The following is a 22,106-nucleotide window of genomic DNA, read 5'->3' on the forward strand; positions in this document are numbered from 1 at the left end:
TAATAAATATAAAAATATTTTATGGATTCAACTTTGCACAAAAATTTAATAACTACACTGCACAATTTGAGGTTATTTTAATAGACAAAAGTAAAAACAATTGCACACTAACGAGGTTACAAGAAAAAATGTAAATACCTTTGCAACTCCATATTAATTGTTATGCAAATTGCCACACATTTTTCAAGAGCATGTTGGAAGGAAAAAATGTCCTGTTGAAATTTCAGTTAAATTGAACAAAATATCTTTATCTTGAGAACATATTCAATTATTAGTGAACACAATGAAATGAAATGTTTCTGATCTAGATCTCGCTACAGATCAGTGGCTTTTCATAGAAATGTTTTATTGCTGTTTAAGTTTGTCATCACAGTGGTCAGTTTGGCTTTTGTGGTTTAAACAGTTTGTCAGTGGAAAGATCTGAACCCTGCTTTCCACACATTACAAAAATCATTTAGTTGGAATGTAATCTTGTTTTTGTGATAGAAACAGACATGCAACATTCATACATTCATGTAGGAGTTTCGAATAAATAATCTAATACTGGAATAATTTTGAGACATTGAAAGAATCCATTTTTGGCACCTAAAAATGTTCTTTTCCTTACTACTCAATAACTACCAAAAAGCATATAAAAAGGCAGAGGTCATAAGTTACTCAGTAGGGGTCTGATAAGCTTACAGCAGCCAGGGAGGAGAGGTGATGATGGGAAATTAGACATTCAGATCTTCTCAGCATGGTGGCATGAAAAGATCTGTGAAGAGTAAAGAGAAGACATCTTTTTGTCTTGTTAATTCAGGTGTAGAGAAGGAGCTATTGGGGAAAAGATGATAATATGACATATTGTTTGCCTAATTTAGGATTTCCTTTTGTTCTTTGCAGTGACAAGAATATATTCATTTATAAAAGAATATCTAAATCATTTGGTTAAGTAAAACACAATGATGCAATTAATAAATGTATTGTATTATTTATTGTTATAAATAATACAATAAACATTCTTTCGGCTTCTCCCGTTAGGGGTCGCCACAGCGGATCATCCGCATGTTTTGATTTGGCACATGTTTTATGCTGGATGCCCTTCCTAACACAACCCTCCCCATTTATCCGGGCTTGGGACCGGCACTAAGGCTTGTGCAACCCTAATGGCTGGGGTTGGTTCCCTGACCGGGGATCGAACCCGGGCCGCAGTGGTGAGAGCGCCGCATCCTAACCACTAGACCACCATACAATAAATATATTAATTGCATCATTGTGCTTTACTTAAACAAATTATTTAGAAAGTCATTCACAGAAATGGCACTCTATGTATGGTTATATGCTCTATATTTCTAAATGACTGCGTTCCATACAAGATTCCTTAATCAATATTCAATTCAATATGTGGTAAAGCAATTAAACAGCATGTCCACAGACAGAGAAACATACAATAGAATGTTATGTATTTCTAAATACAACACTTCTAAACAGCATGTCCACAGAAAGAGCAAATGCTTTCTAGAATAAAATGTAAATAATTTCTAAATAGTACACTTAAAAATTTTATTTAAATGTAATATAAAATTGCTAGAAGTAATTTTATCATCACCATCATCATCATCATCATCATCATCATCACCAGCATTATACATACTAGTGTTACATACCTTTTGCTTGGTTTCTGCTGGTCTTTTGTGCTCTTTTACTTTGGCATTTGTCGTATTCAATCAGACAGCAGGAAGAAATTAATTTAATGCTGAATCACTGAGGGAAGAATACAGTTATATCTGTTGTCTCCTGTGGTGGTTGCTTTTATAACTTATATAAGCTGAAGTACCAGCTATGAGATATAGAGAGCACAAAAACACACATAAACCTGAAATCTCACTTCACAGCAGAAATAGTGGACAGATCTTCAGAGAACCAGTCTAATTTAGTGTTTAGTTAAACAGGGGTATAAGCTTTCCTTCGGGGCTACAGGAGGACTTCACAAAAAATATGTTTTTGAATTGTGCAAAAACATATTGAATACTGAAACTTACAAAAATAGTTTATGACATCTCAGTTTGTAAAGAGTAACACATGATGGACCCTGCTGTTATACAGAATTAATACATGGCATGGTGGGGACCCTCTGTTTCTCTCAAATATTGTCATTTGTAAATGCACACATATATACACACAGCAAATAATAAATCTGTATCAATGTCTATAATTTCTGCTTTTGTATTCTTCTCAGGTATTTTGTTGTACTGAAAATATAGAAAGAAGTGATTTAAAGAACTCTTGACTTGCATTAAAGAAAAGCGTTTTCCCAATCATCCAGAGCAATTTTAATCTCCCAGTGATGAAGCCCAGGAGAGCAAAATGCAACTCGTGCCCTCAGGGAGGGAGGGTGTCATACTTTCGCAACCCTCTCAATCATGGGTGCCTATGAGCTCATGGAGGTGGAAGCCCTGTCCAATCCATTATGCCACCCCTGGTGTTGCCTCAGCAGTAGTTTGTAAAGATTTCAGCTGTAGTCATCTAGCCTCTGATAACTAAGATCGGTGGGAATTGGCCAAGCACTAAATTAGTAAAAAGAGATTTATTGGGGGGGGGCAAACCGCAGTGAGGTAGATGGCTACCCTGAGTAAAATCATCACATGAGAAATTTAATTGAAATATTCAGTCCAATTTTGAATGGGCTGAAATGTGTGATGGGTGCATCATTTCTCAAATACCAAAGTTAATGAGGTTTGTCTAGAATGTGCCTAGAGCTTTGTCTTGAATATGATTGTAAAAAGCCTGCATAACTTGTGTAAATTTACTTTACTGAGTATTACATTGAATGTAAATTGGTTAAAGCGCACTATATAACATGTTTGGGTCTCAAAACTTAAAGTTAAGGACTTGTTAAAATTAACTTGTCTTGGACATATTCATTTTGACTTTGGGACTTGACTAATTTGTGATTTGCAAAACCATGACTTCCACCTCTTGCTGTTATCATTGAAGTAATGATGTATTAGAATTAATGCATTCATACTATATAAACCTGTCATTCATCTTACCACCAAAAATTCTGTTCTGTTCCAAGTCATGTTGTAATACAAACATAACCTCTGACAAACAACCAACATTGTGACATAAACTGGAGTAACAGTTAAAAAAAAATCCCTTAAATCTTAGAACCACTTGGAAATTATTTTACCATTCTTGTAGGTGTTTAAAGCAAGTTCGTGTTTTTCTGAACTTTTTTTGTGCTATTTCACATGATTTATTGGGTCTTGTTTCAAGAATATTCAAATTTAATATTATTTAACATGTGCATGTTTTATATTATTTAGCGTAAACATCAATGTTCTTCATGTGTTTTTGAATTTTTAATGCATTTGGGAAGTTAAACTTTGGTCAGTTGAAAGAACCTAATACACACATTTGAAAAGAAACAACTCAACTCGGTTTTGCATATATGTACAGTATATTCTTGTAGTCATAAAAACATACATATAAAGTCCAATAAAATACATTTTGCCATTGGAAACTGTGACTCAATATTTAGTTTAATTCACTTGAAATCCTTTACTGGTTTATATGCAGCCAAAATTGCTGCACAAAATTGCTTGTGTGAGGCATTGTAACTTTTTCCAGAGTGTCCAGTCACTATGCATTGTATTGTGTAGGTTACACTGTTCTGTATCCATATGCCCTGAAAAGGAGGTGAAGAGACCAAAATGCTCAAAGGAAAGCCTGTGGTCTGGCAGTCATCACTTCGCTGAAGGTGCTTTGTCTAAACTTACGCCCTTGCTCTTTATTTTTCTCTCTTTCTCTCTGTATGTCTCTCTCTCACCACTGTGTCCCTCATACTTTAAACAAACACGGGTGCCTCATGTAAATATTTAGCGCTTTCTCTTGGAGTGTTCAAAGGCTTCTGGAAAAATGAATGGAGCCGTTTTCACCCTGTTCCCCTCCAAACAGAGACGCTCGAGAAAAACAGACAGGAAGGATGAACCAAAACGAGCAGCTGTAGGTCAATGTGGGTTAACAGAGAGCAAAGCATTTCTATGGTCAAGTGTTTTTGCTTTTTGCTTTGCTCTTTTAAAAACATTTTTAATTAATTATAGTAAGAGCCAGGGTTAGAAAGGAAAATAAAGGACGCTTTTCTGTTAATTAGGCAGCAGTGATACTTCAACTGATTTCGGACATCAAGATAAATTGTGTTCATTTTTGCAAGAGAAGTTTGATAAGAAGTGATTGTTCCTACTAGAGATGGCATCTGATACTCAAAATCAATATCTGCTGATACATGCATGAAGTGATGGATTAGATGGTGGAAAATATTAAAAACTGTAACACATGGCAAAGAATGGAATTAGCTCCAGAAACAAAAATAAATCTTTGGAACTGGAAATGTTTATACTGTATATAAAGAGACCTGACTATTTTTCTTTTTTCTGTCAGGACAGTTTTATGACATTTATATTTGCTATGCAAGGGATTTCTATGGCAGATAAATAAATGAGAAGACCTTCGACTTAAAACAAAACAATTTAAAGCTTAAAAGTTTTAAAAGAGAACAATATTGGACAGGTGTCGCACATCAGTTATGTGGCACCTCTAGGTCTCACAATTGTAGTGATAATAATGGCATACAATTAATGGGGGAAATAAGATCAGCAAATATTTAGGATCTAAAATTTGTATAAATGACACTGGACCATAGGTGGGAAGTAATGAATATAGCCTATAAAGCTAACAATGAGCAAGGCAGAAGGCAATCTACTTATGTTTGATATGGCGGTTGTTTAGCCTGGATACATTTATTAGGTAACAGAACTTTAATTAATTTTGTATAATATGATGTAAGGTACAGTTACCTGCATGACACTCAAACAGTTAGTAGTAAAGGCTATTTTTTAAGTACTATTCATAAGTACTAAGTACAAGTCCGAGCCCAAACTTGTTTACTTTAACTTGAGTGAAAAAGTGTAGTCAGCACTGAGTATTTGTACTTCTACTTCAGGGAAGAATGTGTGTACTTTTGCCATCTCTGCACCGGACACTAAGCATGAATCTAATGCAGAGAAATAATTTCCTGAATAATGAAAAAGACTAGAGCAATTGAATATGCTCATGTACATTCCAATTATAAATATTCTTTAGACATATCTTCTGATGACACATTTCCTTAAATACTGTTTTTAAAAAGCAGCCATGTACTGTATGCAGGTCCAAGCTTGTGTGCCAATGGAAATTGGATATTACCAGGTTTAAAAATAGCACTCTGCAATCCAGCTTAGCCCAAAGTACAGAGAAACAGAGCAAATGTGGTCATCTTGTGGGATGGATTCTTCATGCACTCGCCCGCTTGCTTTTCCACATATATACACCAACATTGCCACAGTATTGGAGTGTCTGAGTACAGTATGTCTAGTAGTTGTGGACATCATGTCTCACTCTGACTTGCTTTGATACAAGTCAGAGAAGTTCACTGCCTTTGGACCCCAAAAGTCCAGTAAGTGATTTTGTGTTCCCGGCAGCAGTGTGACCAGCAGAAATGTTTAATCAAATTTAAGACTTGCAGATTCTAATAGTATTAATGCAACTATCAAAAAGATTATATTAAAATCAAATCTCCTCATTTTTTATAGGTTCTTTTAATGCTGGCACTGTAGCCTACCAGGAATGCACCCAGGCCTAACCTGTATACAGTAAATCTGCTATGGGGATTCCTTCTACTCCACCTTTGCGAGCAGAAGCATGGTTATTAAGATCCTTATGTCTGGACAAGCTTAACAGAGCAGTCTTTGGACTTGCTTAGAAGCAACAGAAACAGTGTAGGTAATCTTATCTATCAAAACCAAACCTGCCTTCTTCTTCTTCTTCTTCTTTCGGCTTTTCCAATTAGGGGTCGCCACAGCGGATCATCCGTCTCCATACCCCCCTGTCCTCTACATTTGACTCTTTCAAACCAACTACCTGCATGTCTTCCCTCACCACATCCATAAACCTACTACTTGGCCTTACTCTTTTCCTCCTTCTTGGTGGCTTTATCCTCAGCATTCTCCTACTGATATAACCCATGTCCCTCCTCTGCACATGTCCAAACCATCTCAATCTCGCCTCCCTCACCTTGTCTTCAAAACGTCCTACAAGTGCTGTCCCTCTAATAAGCTTATTTCTAATCCTGTTTATCCATGTCACTCCCAACGAAAACCTCAACATCTTCAGCTCTGCTACCTCCAGCTCCAGCTTCACCTTCTGTCTTTTACTCAATGCCACTGTCCTTAAACCGTACAACATAGCAGGTCACCACAGTCCTATAAACTTTCCCCTTCACTCTGACCTTTTATAACAAATCACTCCTGCCACTATTTCCCACCTTCTCCACCCTGCCTGCACTCTTTTCTTAAGTTCTCTAACACACTCTCTATTACTTTGTATTGTTGACCCCAGGTACCTGAACCCCTCCACCTTCTCCACCTCTTCTCCCTGCAACTGCAACCCTCCACTGCCCTCCCTCTCCACTGCCCTCCCTGCCCTGCCCTCCCTCTCATTCACACACATAAACTCTGTCTAACTCCTGCTGACTTTCATTCCCCTTCTCTCCAGCACATACCTCCACCTCTCCAGGCTCTTCTCAACCTGCTCCCTACTCTCACCACAAATCATAATATCATCCGCAAACATCATAGTCAAAATAATAATAGGGCTTCTTTACTTGCTGCCGCATCTCCTTGTACTCCTGCCTACTGTTCTAATTTCTCTGTCGATCCCAAATCTGTTTTGCCAACCACTTTCTCCTTATGCTTTCCTGCCCTTCCTCATTCCACCACCACATCTCTTTGTCTTCCTTTTTATTTCCAGATGTCATACCAAGTACGTTTCTAGCTGTCTCCCTTATCACTTCTTCAGTAGATGCCCAATCATCCAGCACCTCTTCGCCACCACTGAACCACTGTCTGTCCTCTTCCCTGAATCTCACACTTCATTCTGCCTCCTTCAGTTTCCACCATCTTATTCTTCTTTCAGTCCTCACTCTCCTCCTCTTCTTCTTCACCTCCAAAACCATCCTATAGATCACCATCTGACGCCGTCTAGCTACACTGTCCCCTGCCAACACCTAACAGTCTCCAATCTCCTGTGTGCGCCTTCCTCCACGCTTATACATCACCCTATGATCTTCCTTCTTCTTAAAATAAGTATTCATCACTGCCATTTCCAGCCTTTTAGCAAAATTTACCACCATCTGCCCTTTCACATTTCTCTCCTTAAAACCATACCTACCCATCACCTTCTCATCACCTCGGTTCCCTTCACCTACATGCCTATTAAAGTCTGCCTCAATCACCAATCTTTCATTTCTAGGTACACCTTCTACCACTTCATCTAACTCACTCCAGAATTTTTCCTTCTCCTCCATCTCATAACCCACTTGTGGAGCATTGGCACTGATGACATTTATCATCAACTCTTTAACTTCCCGCTTCACGTTCATCACCATAACAGAAACTTTCTTCACCTCTACTACACTCTTACTGTATTCTTCCTTCAGAATCACCCCTACACCATTTCTCTTTCCATCCACACCATGATAGAACAGTTTAAATCCACCTCCAATGTTCCTGGCCCTGATGTCTGTTGTGAAAAGCCCTATAGAAATACACTTGACTTGACGACTTGACTTGGTCTCCTGAACACACAACATATCTTCCCTTCTCCTCTCCATCATATCAGCTATCTCTCTTCCGTTACCAGTCATAGTACCAACATTTAAAGCACCCACCCTAACCTCCACTCTCCTAGTCTTCTTTCCCTGTTGTCTCTGTAGATGTCGTCCTCCTCTCCTTCTCCTCCTTTGGCCAACAGTAGCCCAATTTCTACCGGTACCCTGTTGGCTAACAATACCTGTGCCGGTTGTTGGTAACCCGGGCCTCGACCGATCCGGTATGAATTTCTGATTTGTGATCCACATATTTGATTTGGCACATGTTTAATGCTGAATGCCCTTCCTAACGCAACCCTCCCCATTTATCCAGGCTTGGGACCGGCACTAAGAGGGCACTGGCTTGTGCAACCCCAATGGTTAGGTTCAAAACCAAACCTATCTCCAATCCCATAAATACTCTTGTTATCTTCATCCCTAAAGTGTTGCCATGGCTAGAATGTAATGCATGTTTAATAATTAACTAAGTAAATATACAGGACTGATCCTGGGCGTGTGCTGGGCGAGGCATAATCAATCAGACAATTTAAATCACAGTTGTTTTAATCACTTTCTCTAAGCCAAGGAAATCATTTTTGAGAACCCTGCAACTAAAATTGGCTTCCTCTTGGTCTTAAGACCATTATCTCTCGATCCTAGATCGGTCAAGAAGAAGCAATGAAATCATCAATCTTTAATTTCTGTGATGTTCTGGTGTAAAATGGCAAATTCAAGCAGAATGATTTTTATGGAATTTTAAAGTACAGATTTATCCTAGTAAGAGAACCTTAAAGTTTGCATTTTGAACTGTACACCAGAAGGTGACTAAGCAGAACTACTATGAAACACTAATTTTTAAAAGGCATTATTTAACACAGACACAGGATTATAGTTTGCATCTGATCACCATCACTGCACACCTCAACATCGTTTGACTGTAATAAATGGACATTTGTTGCCACCCAGATGAGGATGGGTTCCCTCTTGAGTCTGGTTTCTCTAAAGGTTTCTTCCTTGTGGGGAAGTCATGGGGAATGGCTTACACTTATAAATAACATTCTTATTAATTTTTAATCACTGCATCATCTGTGTAAAGCTGCTTTTCAAATAGAAATGTATTGAATTGAATTGAATATTTTCTCCAACAGTGTATGCATAATTGCAATTAATTTAGTGTATGTGCAAATTGAATGTCAGAGCTGCTTTATTTATTGGCTTTTTATGCAAGCTCAGATCTTGCAATATTCAACTTTACACCAGTTTGAACATGATGAAAATCAGTGCTGCATCAAGAAACTTATCTGGCAATCAGTAAATGTGTGTGTCCTCCCAACAGAAATCTGACAGAACCCAGTGGAGTGAGAAATGAGTTGTCGGTTTATCTGCTATTCCAGCAGGAGACCTGAGACTCATAACTGTCAGTCAGAATGATGGGCTGTGTCACAATGACTCATCATGTGCCTTGTGCAATGTAAGATGATGTAGCAATCTTCACACATAAACAGGAATGATTTCTTTGAATAATTCAGGGAAAAAAGCAATTGTCGTAGGATAACTTGATACCGGCTCATTGTTTTTAAATCTTGCCTTAATTTTCACATTTCTAAATAATCTGTCACATATAAAATTCACTGGTAATAAATTTAAGCAGCTGAATCAGTTATTTAGAACTTGTACATTGATAGCAGTGTTGTTCTCTGCTTAAAAAATGAACAAATGATCTGCTGTATAACAGACAGCATAATTTTTTATGGGGCATAAAGTTAATAGCCGGAGATGATGTCAAGGATCTTAAGAACCAGTGGACATACGGAAGACAGAGATTAAGCTTCCGGGCCCTGAATCAGCTCTCACTGCCTTGCTTTTGGACAACAAGCATTTGTCCCATGAGTGACATTGATATCCTCTGTGTCATCACTTCCCAAATACATTCATTAAATGTTAATAAACTTGTTTTGAATGTAGCCTTTTGTTTCTCCAGGAGCATTATATCATCCCCAGTCTCTGACTGTGAAGCTGTATTTGCTAGTTATTTAAGTAGTCAAATCAGTTTGTCATGAGTCAGATTTTGTGAATAAAATTAAACAATTATATGTCTTTGAATAATGTTTTTTATTTGTTTTGTACAATACTATGTTATTTAGATTTTTTGTAGCTTCTTTTGTCAATTCTAACTAGAAAATATAAAGAATCTGAAACTCATAGAAAATATATTTTTTATGTAAAACTGAGTTAATGGAACTAATTCAGCTACTGTAGTTTGTAAATCTGTCAATTCATATTTTATGCTCAAGTATAAGGCTCTTTTTTCACTTAGAAATAAGATTTTACAAAACATAAGGAAAAGCTGCTGATCTAAAGTCTGTGATTCTTCACATTCTCCTGTAGCACGTCATACCTCTCAATGAAGGTTAATGTGTGTGTTTTACTGGTCTTTTACTGGTGTGTTTTACTGGTATTTATCAACTGGTTTTGTTTTTACAGCTGTGAATATGTGTACTATTGTGAATAAATACACAGATCAGCATGTATATCTGAAATGTAAGCTTTCTGATGGATATTAGTGAACACAGCTGCCATGTCTCTGCTCATACTATAGTGAAATAGTTCAGATGGCCAGAAAGGTGTGTCTTTGTGTGGGTTTTGTGTTTAACAGTGCTCTAATAGTCGGCTAAACTGACATTAGCAATTTTTCAGCTGCTCAATCTTATTTCTTGGTACTCTTTCACTTCCAGTCTTTTGAGGCAGGTTGTAACTTGTAGCTAAATTATGAGCTTAAATGCTTTCTGTTTAAAGTTTCTTGTTCTCACTGAAAATCTAATTAAGGTTTTCATTGAGCCAGAGTTCAGAAATGTGAGTTCCATGCTCTATATGGTTTACAACAATATGCTTTTATTAGCCAATATTGTAACGCAAAGTATTTTAACTGAGCTTATTTTGTACCATTGATGACGAGTCCAGGTGTCTCTGCTGTTGGCCTATTTAAGATTTTCATACAAAAGAGATGCAGCTGTTTGGTTTTCAGAATAAATTACAGGTTTTTGTTGAATCAACAGACTTTTGCTTATTCATATCCATGCCTGCTAGACTACCTACAATGAAGACGCAGTCCAGAGCTGTCTAATGTCTGGAGTTTCCCCATTCCATGCATCTTCTACTTAAGCCTTACTTAAGCCTTAGTGGGTAAAAGAGCAAACCATGCTTGACATACTACAGTGTTTCTCAATTTTGCTTCTAGAGTATCTTACTTTTCCTGCCTCTAATTTTACTATTTCATCATTGTGATGGTTATGGTAATTAGGTGATGAGTAATAGTTAGGTGATGGTGAAAGCTGGAAAAAAATGAAAATGTTGACAATAGGGGATACCCAGGACTTTTTGATACAGTTGTTTTCTGCAAGTGGTTTATTTTCAGCCCTTGTCAGAGTAACGTCTAACATCAGCGGTCTTAATTTTAGAACCAGCGCATCTTTCTGTAAATGGAGAGGTGGGAATATATGGCTTCCTAACGAAACCACTAATAGGATATGCCAGATGGTGAATGTCAGAAACTTTGCCAAAACACATCCTATCTCCTCTGGGTGTTCTAGAACAGCTGCTATGCTGCCTCTTATAGGTTCAGGTCATGCCTAAAGAACACTAAGGCTGGCCTTTAAACCCAGACACCCTGGTCTTCAAGGGAAAGAAAGTATCTTGTGTCAAGTGATAAGACTTCCCTGTTTCCTGTTGCCAAATAGGTCAGGCTTTCCCCACAAGTGTAAAGGCTTGCCTCAGGGTGAGGAAAGGCAATATTTAGAGTCACTCCGAACACATTACCACATCACCGGTGCTCCAGTTGTCTGCTGGCCAGCTGCCTTCCTGGCAGTTTATCAGGCCAAAAAAAGATAGACTTTGTCTTACTACAATATATTTAGTACATGAACTCTTGCTGAACTAAACCATAGTAAATAAATAGAATAATTTCATTAGCTATGATTTCTAAACAGAGTTGGACCACAGTCCAACTATTACCAGACATCCTATAGGCTACACGACTTAATTGAATTTTCCATGAGAAAATGTGGGTTTTGTGGAATTCTGGAAGCGCTCATCATTAAAGGTTGCTTTATTTCCTGAATGGTTCCAAGAATTTATTGTTTTCTTCTCCGTCTGGAAAAATGTTTTTTAACAACTTTACTGACTCCCACATTTCCCTTGTACCAACCCATGATTATTTAAATGAGCTCATTTGTTTCTAGAATACACATATTGGTAATTTAAAGCATAGTGACCTTAACTGGGATAAAATAAATGCAGTTGATATTTCACCTTCATCAACATGAACCTTTCTATTTTTTATAAATAGTCTGCTCAGTGTAAAGGTTACCCTGGAAGCACTCCATCTTTTTTTTTCTTGAGGAAATCATGTCTGTTGTATTTTTTCCTCATGAAGGAAGTTTGCTAAACTTACTGTATATATACCTAGGGCTAATAGTATGTATAAAATTGCTATATGTGTATGAAGATTAATCACTTCCCAGGAATCTGCTCAAAGAAAAATAGAAAATAGAGAAGTGTGTTTTTGCATTCATATACATTGGAACGCATGTATTTAAATGGCTTATTATAAATAACACAGTCACTCAAGGGCAAAAGTGTGCAAGCTCATAGTCTGTGTGGGAACATGTCAAGCCAGTCCCATTTTAAATAATTGCTCCCCTTCTTTAAAGTTCTTAACAAAACCTCATCACTATCCTGTTGGGAGTTCTTAATGTCAGAGGTTCAGTGTAAAGAGTACTGGAACTAAAACACACACTCTGGTACATGACCTGGGTTCAGACCAGGTTCAGTTTTAGTATGAAGGGGACACCATGTCCTACTTCCACTTAAAATAAAGTAATAACTGTAACTTATTTACAGTGACATAAAAAAGTGGGACATTCTATCTGTTCGCTCTATATATAAGGGTACCCATCCACAAAGACCCTCTTTTTTTCGTTGTAGCATGCCAGCATGTATTTAAAATTATTAACATTTGAAACATTTGGTGTTATTAGTCTTTTCCTAGTTTAAACCATTCCTGCTAGTTATATTTCCAATAAATGTTTTAGTTGATTATGTTCACTGGTATTAATCAGTTTTTTTTATTGTGTGTCCTTAGAAATAGTGTCCTTCTATAGCCCCATAAGCAAGACACTCAAAAAGTCATGCTGTGTTTTATTAGGCATTCCCACTCTTATCTTCACCACCTCACGTCATATACTCAGTGCATACTACACATGGGTAAGCAAACATGTGGCATGACCTGGATTCAAGCAAGGTTCAGACTGAAAACATGATTCTACATGATTCTCATATGGTTATTGCTGAGGATTTTCCACTCTTAACATGGCACAGTGACGCTAACAATAGCAAACTAACCCTAAACATCTGTCAGTTGATTGAGTCCATGCTACTGGGTCTCTGGTGGAAGTGATGGCTGTTGTGTATACAAAGTAGACTAAACAGTTGGCCATCAGTTCCATCTTATATACATGGCAATAACAAACCGAGCAATTCACAAGAATCTGCAGCAGTCGAAGTGCATGAAAGGTGACAAAGAGTTAACTTTAAGAGGCAGTTAAGGTAGATTTGCACATTTGTATAAGTGTGCATAAACATGTCTATGCAGAAGGGGTTAAATGCAGAGAAAGGGTTTTAGAAGCTGCTGGTTTGTTGAGCAGTAAATTAAAGAGATATTTTTTCCAAAAAAAAAAAGAGTTTTGAAATGTGTGTGGATATTGCATTACATATATAAGTTTGCATTAATTTTTATAAAACATACAATTAAAAGGTTGTTTTTTGAATCTGGGTAAAGACAGCAGAACATGTTTACAGCTGTATATGTGCCAATCCTCTTCTCCTGATTTTATCCCATTTCTAAAGTACATTATAGGCAACATTCTGCTGATCATTACAATGAGGAAAATAAGTATTTGAACACGCTGCTATTTTGCAAGTTCTCCCACTTAGAAATCATGGAGGGGTCTGAAATTGTCATCGTAGGTGCATGTCCACTGTGAGAGACATAATAAAAAAAAAAAAATCCAGAAATCACAATGTATATTTTTAAACTATTTATTTGTATGATACAGCTGCTAATAAGTATTTGAACACCTGTCTATCAGCTAGAATTCTGACCCTCAAAGACCTGTTATTCTGCCTTTAAATTAATTTATCCTAAATTAGATGCACCTGTTTGAGGTCGTTAGCTGCATAAAGACACCTGCCCACCCCATACAATCAGTAAGAATCCAACTACTAACATGGCCAAGACCGAAGAGCTATTTATTTGTATGATACAGCTGCAAATAAGTATTTGAACACCTGAGAAAGTCAATGTTAACATTTGGTACAGTAGCCTTTGTTTGCAATTACAGAGGTCAACATTTCCTGTAGTTTTTTACCAGGTTTGCACACACTGCAGGAGGGATTTTGACCCACTCCTCCACACAGATCTTCTCTAGATAAGTCAGGTTTCTGGCCTGTTGCTGAAAAACACGGAGTTTGAGCTCCCTCCAAAGATTCTCTATTGGGTTTAGGTCTGGAGACTGGCTAGGCCACGCCAGAACCTTGATATGCTTCTTACAGAGCCACTCCTTGGTTATCCTGGCTGTGTGCTTCGGGTCATTGTCATGTTGGAAGACCCAGCCTCGACCCATCTTCAATGCTCTAACTGAGGGAAGGAGGTTGTTCCCCAAAATCTCGCAATACATGGCCCTGGACATGTGCTGATTTAAGCAGGGGAACCTTCCGTACCATGCATGATTTCAAACCATGACGTCTTAGTGTATTATTACCAGTAACCTTGGAAAATGGTGGTCCCAGCTCTTTTCAGGTCATTGACCAGCTCCTCCCATGTAGTTCTGGGCTGATTTCTCACCTTCCTTAGGATCATTGAGACCCCACGAGGTGAGATCTTGCATGGAGCCCCAGTCCGAGGGAGATTGACAGTCATGTTTAGCTTCTTCCATTTTCTAATGATTGTTTCAACAGTGGACCTTTTTTCACCAAGCTGCTTGGCAATTTCCCCGTAGCCCTTTCCAGCCTTGTGGAGGTGTACAATTTTGTTTCTAGTGTCTTTGGACAGCTCTTTGGTCTTGGCCATGTTAGTAGTTGGATTCTTACTGATTGTATGGGGTGGACAGGTGTCTTTATGCAGCTAACGACCTCAAACTGGTGCATCTAATTTAGGATAATAAATGTAGTGGAGGTGGACATTTTAAAGGCAGACTAACAGGTCTTTGAGGGTCAGAATTCTAGCTGATAGACAGGTGTTCAAATACTTTTTTGCAGCTGTATCATACAAATAAATAGTTTAAAAATCATATATTGTGATTTATGGATTTTTTTTTTTAATTATGTCTCTCACAGTGGACATGCACCTACGATGACAATTTCAGACCACTCCATGATTTCTAAGTGGGAGAACTTGCAAAATAGCAGGGTGTTCAAATACTTATTTTCCTCACTGTATATTTTCGTGAAGGTTAGTGGTGTTTTTATCTTCTCTTTTGAGTTGGCATGAGTGTAGATGAGAGATGAAGCTCTGAGATACTGAGATCATGCGGTAAAACGCAGAATATAAAAATTCATATCACAGCACTGTAGGGTAAAAGTAGAAAAGCGTTTTCTTTTAATATGCAATATCCATGCTCAAATTTATTTGTGGAGAATATCTAAACAACCACAGTGTCTGCTGTCTGAAAACCTGACCTATGGATTACAAAGGTTGTATTTGTTTGTTTATGTGTCTACACATGTGTCATATCTGCCAGGTAGCCTATGCAAATGTCTGTACACAGTGCATGCTCATGTGTGCTTTTTTTCTGAATGGACAACATTTAAACAAAGCATTCATATAAAATCCAACTAAATCACTGTTAATTGAGAGTAGCATTGAATCAGAGGACACAACAAAATAGACCACTTTAAAAATCAAGTGCTTGGGTTAATGCTTGTTTTATTTTTTTTTTGCCCTTCCGCATTTGTAGGGCCACTTTGGGTGAACAGGATAAATATAAAGTTAAATTTCTAGACTATGAGTGTGCGAACTGAAGAGAGCAATTTAAAGAGTGTAATATGTTTAGCCACAGTAAGTGACATTACAATTTCTTCTACATTGATTAGAAAGTTGATTATTTAAGTTAATATCTTTCCAAAACAAATAAAAGATTATATGAATCTCTGTTAAATAAATCTGCAGAAATTTGGACATAATAAATAGTTGCAGCTACGTACGATGCAAATGGATGCTATAAGTAGGTCAGTAATGTTAAGCACAAAAAGTGAGTATTCTCAGGCTCTGGAAGTCTTGTTTTTCTACAGCTGTTGGCGTAGCCTTGAGTAAACTAGTACATTTAAAAATAATAATAAATTGGATAGTAATGTTACATACTAAATTTCTCTCTTTTCCATACTCCCCATAGGCATACAAATGAAATGACAGGCCATCATTGTTTCAAATAAAAACTGACAGCTAATTCTTAAGATAAAAATGTGACAGTGCCTGTAAGAAAATAGTGTTTGGTTTTTAGAATGCAGTAGTTTGACTCCTTTCTAAATAGCAGTAATGTATTTTATACTTTTTCTGTCTGTGTGAAAACCCCAAAGGTATCTGTTAGCATAAGTTGCGTAAAGTACTCATACTTATCATTCTACAGACGGCTTTTAAGTGGGGCGTCAACACTTTTGGTAAAACGAAGACGCATATAGGTGTATATTTAAAGCTAACCTGTTCTTAACATTCTTTGAAGTTCTCCTTACTTTCTCTCGCTCCTTGTTTTAAAATGTGTTTCAGCATGAAACTGCAAGAGCCAATAATGTCATCTCCAAGTCCAAGTGCAAACCAGCCTCCATGAAGACACATTAAAGGATTTTTTAAAAAAGACATGGACATAACATCTGTAAACAGTTAGAGGTTTCTGAGGTAAAACACAAAACTTTTTGAAGGTCTCAGGCTGCGTACAATAAGTTGCATAATACATAATAACACACTTTTCAGTAGTTTTTACTGAGTATTTTTCTGTCCTGTACATGGAGTACTTTTTCAGTTTCACATCCTCTGTAGTTCCCATTTTATCAGCTGATGTAGATGACTTAACTTCCATAGTCCTCCTGCAAATTGACATGCAATAAAGCTTGTTAAAGTAAAAGGAAAAATAAATGTGAAAGGAATACTCATGCCCACAGATAAAATCATGCATTGTACATTCTACATAAATGTGTTTATAAAAGTGTAATTATTTGTATGGTGAAGAGTTCGGGGATGAGCTGATTATATGTTCAATTAAACATAATTATACATTCATTTTAAAATGTTCTGTCTTTTGTTAATTACTACTTACAAAAACTAAATACATAACAGATTGTTGTAGTACAAATGGAATGAGACACTTTTGGATAGGTTGTTCGAAAATCAACTATGCGGGTGTAAAAGTAACTCTGCTCTACAATAGGCCGCATCACACCACCCAGGTATTGACTATTTATTTTCCTCTAACAGTGCATATACATGCCAAATCAAATATGCGGATAACGAACCAGAATTTCATACCAGATCGGTCAAGGCCCAGGTTATCAACGACCGTCATAGGTATTGTTAGCCAACAGGGTACCAGTGGAAATTGGGCTACTGTTCGTTGGATTATGTGGAGATGAAGCAGGAAGTGAATAGGATTGGTAAGGATGAAGTGAGTGCAGCGATTAAGCGGATAAAGAGGGAAAGTCGCTTGGACCAGATGACATACCAGTAGAAGCATGGAGATGTTTAGGAGAGATGGCAGTGGAGTTTTTAACCAGATTGTTTAACAAGATTTTGGAAGTTTTTTGACTGGAGAAGAAATGTGCTGGTACCGATCTTATAATAAGGGAATAAGGGAGATGTGCAGACCTGCAGTAACTACAGGGGAATAAAGTCAGTAAAATCAGTCACACCATGAGGTTGAGTAGTGGAAGCCAGGCTAAGAGAAGAGGTGACCATCTGTGAACAGCAGTATGGTTTCATGCTGAGGAAAAGCATTAGAGAGGCATTATTTGCTTTAAGAATGTTGATGTGAGAAGCATAGAGAAGGTCAGAAGGAGTTGCATTGTGTGTTTGTGGATTTAGAGAAAGTGTACGACAGGGTGCTGAGAGAGGAGTTGTTGTATTGTATGAGGAAGTCAGGTGTGGCAGAGAGGTCGGTGAGGGTGGTGCAGGAAAAGTTTGAGGACAGTGTGACAGCAGTAAAGTGTGCAATAGGTTGGTTCAGGACAGATTGGTTCAAGGTGGAGGTTGGACTGCATCGAAGATTGGCACTGAGCACCTTCCTGTTGTGATTTGTGGTGATAGTAGGGAGCAGGTTAAGAAGTGCCTGGAGAGCTGGAGGTACACGCTAGAGAGAAGCAGAATCAAAGTCAGTAGGAGTAATACAGGATACATGTGTGTGAATGAGACAGAGGGCAGTGGAGTGATGCGGTTGCAGGGAGAAAAGGTGGTGAAGGTGGAGGTGTTCAGGTACCTGGGGTCAACAGTGCAAAGTAATGGAGAGTGTGTTAGAGAAGTAAAGAAAAGAGTGCAGGCAGGATGGAGTGGGTGGAGAAGAGTGACAGGAGTGATTTGTTATAGAAGAGTATCTGCGAGAGTGAAAGGTAAAGTTTATAGGGCTGTGGTGAGACCTGCGATGTTGTATGGCTGGATGTAGCAGAGCTGAAGATGTTCAGGTTTTCGTTTGTAGTGACGAGGATACACAGGATTAGAAATTAGTTTATTAGAGGGACAGCGCATGTAGGATGTTTTGGAGACAAGGTGAGGGAGGTTTGATTGAGATGGTTTGGACATGTGCAGAGGAGGGACATGGGGTATATTGGTAGGAAAATGCTGAGGATGGAGCCGCCAGGAAGGAGGAAAAAAAGAAGGCTAAGGAGGAGGTTTATCGATGTGGTAACAGAAGACATGCAGGTAGTTGGGTTAAAAGAGGCAGATGTAGAGGACAAGGGGGTATGGAAGACGGATGATCCGCTGTGGTGAACCCTGATGGGAGCAGCCGAAAGAAGAAGAAGAAGAGGAGGAGTGCTTATAAACTCACCAGTCACATTCTGGCTCATGGTGACATCAGTCATATAATTATATATAATAATGTATATATTGCATATAATGCAGATACAGTATGTCAGCTGTACATTGATGCTGCAAATGTCATCAAATGACAATATCTCATCCCCAAGCTTCTCTATAGGATTCGTCTTTGGTGAATGAGGAGGCTACTGAAGAACACTGAACTCCTCAACATGTTCATAGATCCACATTAAGATGATGTGCTTTGTGGCATGGTGCAGTATCATGCTGGAAATAACTGGTATAAGGTGATAAACAACAGAATTGCTAAAATAAATAAATAATTAAACTAAATAAAATGGTGGATGACTTCACTGTACAGGCACAAAAAGAATACCGTAATTTCCGGACTTTTAAACGCACCTAAATATTGGTCACACCCACTGATTTTGACAAAGATTTTTATTTTGAACATAAATACGCCGCACCTGTCTAAAAGCCGCAGGTGTCTACATTGAAACTAATGAACTTTACACAGGCTTTAACGAAACACAGTGTTTGTTACACGGCATGTATCTAAACAGTAGCCTACCAAGAAATGTATTGTTCACTGTCTTCCTCCTTCCTTTCACAACAATTTCTCTCGGGAGTTTATCTTTTGGCATCGTCGTGCGTTTAAAAATCACCATCGGTGAATCTTTTCTCCCGATGCCATGCAGCTCAGAACACAGGTGAAGTGTGTTTTTTCATGCCCGGTTGTTTTCAGCGTGATGAATGATTCACATTTCCTGTCGACAGTCCGAGTGAGCGGCAGGTCAAACATCAGAGGAACCTAATCCATATTTATGATGTGGTGCGGCCCGATTCAGTGGAAGCGCATCTGATTTGATATAAATAACTTCATTGGTTCACCTGAACCCGTTCTGCAATTTCTTGGTCTAATGTTATGGGGTTCAGTTTTTTGGCATGACGCTTGTGAAACCAGGAAAAACCCAGGAAAAATCCATAAATTAGCCGCTTCGTTGTTTAAGCCGCGGGGTTCAAAGCGTGGGAAAAAAGTAGCGGCTTATAGTCCGGAAAATACGTTAATAGTGCACTTCACATTCACTTTTGTACAGAGGAGAAACATGCACAGGTTATTGTGCATGACAGAGACTGAATCTCATGTATACATCAGATTTTTTAACTGTTTGCACATTTTCAGCATGAGAAACACCGTGAAGACGTTACATAAAAAATGACTTTGGAGATTTTATCTGATTTCCTCATGTCTGCTGAAAAAATGGTGTGAAGGACATGCCTGGCATGCAGGGACCTTTGACAGTTAAGTGACATCTAAAACACACACACACACACACACACACACACACACACACACACACACACACACACACACACACACACACACACAGGTGATGTCTGACATTATCCTTTATTGCTCCATTTTAAACTACAATTTAAAATACATTTTATTTTTGTTTTATAATGATAATGATAATGATGAACTTGTCAGTGTTAGATTATTTGTAATCAAATGTTTTGTAATATTTTATTAAAATGCCGATATGCACATATCCCAATTATTTTAACAGATTAAAGGCAACTTTTTTAGTTGTGAAATAAAGACATATGTTCCTCTTATTACTAAAAAAGCAAGATTTCAACAGAGAAGTAAGTATATAAGTCAAAGTAGAGGACCTTGCATAATCACCAGCTTCCTGGCATGATAATGTATATGTTCATTGGTCTATTTTTCTGTTTATCTATCAATAAGTCATATGAAAATACTAAAACCCCGCCTTTGTTAGAAATTTCCAGACCATTTCTGCCCCTTGAACACACTTTTTGATCATGTATAGAAAAGAGTGCTTAAAGTCTTCTGTTATCTCTCATGCATGAATCAGATGTAAGAATCATCATTTCACTTGTGACTCAAAATTTGTTTTAGCTTGACTACTAAAGGTTATAGAATGTAGTACATTATAAATAAACAGAACTGCTAAACCCCCCTATAGAATTCACTCATCCCTCTAGAATGCTTAATGTCCTGTTGAAAGATGAGACATACATGATTCTGTATATTTTACATTCTGTATTATTACATTTACATTCTGTTCCTATAGACAGGTTTCTGTGACCATTCTGAATAAAAGAAAGACATTTCATGAGAATTTCATGAGGCTAGTTATATTCATTTTGCTTTCTGTCTTTTTTCTTCATATGTTGCAACTCCCTCCCCTCACTCTGTAATCCTTTCTTCCACTCCCATCAGAGATTGAGTAACCACTTACCTATCTGTCACTAATAGGAATGTGCCAGTCTAAATTCCCACACAAGTTGGAATATGTATGTGTGATGAAAGTTCAATGAACTGTGTGTGTGTGTGTGTGTGTGTGTGTGTGTGTGTGTGTGTGTGTGTGTGTGTGTGTGTGTGTGTGTGTGTGCGTGCGTGCGTGCGTGCGTGTGTGTGTGTGTGTGTGTGTGTGAGTGTGTGTGTGTGTTTGTGTCTGTGTCTGTGTCTGTGTCTGTGTGTGTGCGCACGAAGATAGCATCTGTAAGCGAATAATATGGGTAAGGAAGTGATGCCCCTTGAGCGCCATTCCGTCCACCTGATACTGAGTTCCGATTGACTGATTTTCCCACTGGATCCTGCATTCCATCCCTGTTCTTGGGGGAGGATACAGCCCAGTGAAGGCTAAAGACATCCAGAGAGGAAAGAAAAATGCATACACATACTCAACCCACACACAGGAGAACCTGTTCATGCATAGTCATTACTGAATTCCTTTTTCTCACTAACATGATCAGCCCAAATTTATGAATGACTAATACTGAGGGTGAAGGTTGGGGCTAGGGCTAGTGTGGACCACTGGTGTGGTGGATGCTAAAAATTATCATTATCCATTAATAAACTGATTATAAGAATAATTAAGAAAGATATAAAATCATTGATATGTTGAAGCTTTTAGTAGGAAGTCTCCATTGTCAGATCTTTGTAATGGTAAAGAAAAAAAGTCAATGGATATTGGTTTTGCTGTTTCTCTGCTATAAGTCTTCAAGAAGTAATTTTTACCTATAAACAGATAATCTATGAACTATTCTTTAATAAATTAAAATGCTTTGCATTTATAAGTCAGTCTCTTATGTACTGTACTTTTGTTTTTTAAAACAGGATGTTTAATTGCAAGACCTTTCCTTGTCATTTTACAGCTGGTAAATTCAAATTTTTTTAGAGGCATTATATCACTTTGAATGAGAAAAACTTATAAAGAAAAATGTTTTATTTTATTATTAATAATTTTTAATTAATATTATTATTATTTATTACTTTATCTATTTATCTCGGTAAAAATGTTTTGTGACAATATATACTGTTGAAAGTGTTAT

The 22,106-nt window shown here is 37.7% G+C and overlaps 1 long non-coding RNA gene across 1 annotated transcript in view; it reads left to right on the forward strand.

Annotated features, from left to right (window-relative positions):
* Positions 1-16,994, forward strand: part of LOC310719888 — a 39,200-nt gene extending 22,206 nt beyond the window's left edge. The window contains exon 2 of the long non-coding RNA XR_014531583.1: positions 16,485-16,994. This is a non-coding gene — a long non-coding RNA (uncharacterized lncRNA). The remainder of the gene's footprint in view (positions 1-16,484) is intronic.
* The last annotated feature ends 5,112 nt before the right edge of the window (positions 16,995-22,106 follow it).

Source organism: Silurus aristotelis (genome assembly GCF_946808225.1).
Source record: "Silurus aristotelis genome assembly, chromosome: 25".
In the NCBI taxonomy this organism is placed as follows: Eukaryota; Metazoa; Chordata; class Actinopteri; order Siluriformes; family Siluridae; genus Silurus; species Silurus aristotelis.